The sequence below is a fragment of the Monoraphidium neglectum genome (assembly GCF_000611645.1).
Source record: "Monoraphidium neglectum strain SAG 48.87 unplaced genomic scaffold scaffold05137, whole genome shotgun sequence".
Lineage (NCBI taxonomy): Eukaryota > Viridiplantae > Chlorophyta > Chlorophyceae > Sphaeropleales > Selenastraceae > Monoraphidium > Monoraphidium neglectum.
The window spans coordinates 1,985-2,856 of NW_014008493.1; positions in this window are offsets into that span (position 1 = coordinate 1,985).

Below are 872 nucleotides of genomic sequence, written 5' to 3' on the forward strand. Positions count from 1 at the left end.
TTTCCAAGCCCTTTTCTGTCAATTACGATGCTGTTTGCACAATTGGCTTGTGAGGGGCGTCATGGACGCCCACAGGCACTTGAGACAACACAACTTGAAATACCAGCATCACAGGGCGAGCGGCATGCATCAGGCCCGCGGGGCTCAGGGTGTTGTCCGTTATGCACGACGCCATGTTGGCATAGAGATCTGACCAACTTTGCATGCTGTCCCGATGGCGACAGTGAGGGCCAGCACAGCTGCGGTCTTGAACGACAGCATCATCCACAGGCCGTCGTGGCACTCAACTACCAGGGAACTGGCGAGCCACAACCCCAGCGTCTGTTTAAGCCGCGTGGCAGGTGAAATCGTATCGCATTAAAAACATTTATGTAAGGAGTCCCACGTTGCCAGCATGAAAGGATTGCGCAGCCAACAGGCTGCAAACGCAGCGGGAGCCAGCCACGTCGCTGCAGCGTGGCTTGCACGATTATCTGCTCGCGTTCCAAGCACGGAGTAGTGTTCATCGTTGAAGTAATATCATTAGAATGGTGTGTAAGGCCAATCAAGGAGGGCGGTGCTCATCCGCACTCAATAAGGCTTTCGAGTGCCGCGTGGGCTGCTGTCATCACGACGACGACCACGAAGGCGTGATGGACAACGCAACTGTTTCATTGTAGTGAGACTGCTAGGATATTTGTGGGTCTCATCATATGTACGTACTAAACCACCAGGAAAGGTAGATCACCGGTGACCATCATTGACGGCAGCCTAACATGCATTTAGCTGGCAGCCATCGCAGCATAGCCCCAAGAGCTTCGCACACGCCTCCCAGCTCAGCACCGCCGCCGGCACCGTGGCGGGCGCAGCAGCAGTGCTGCGCGCAGCAGCGT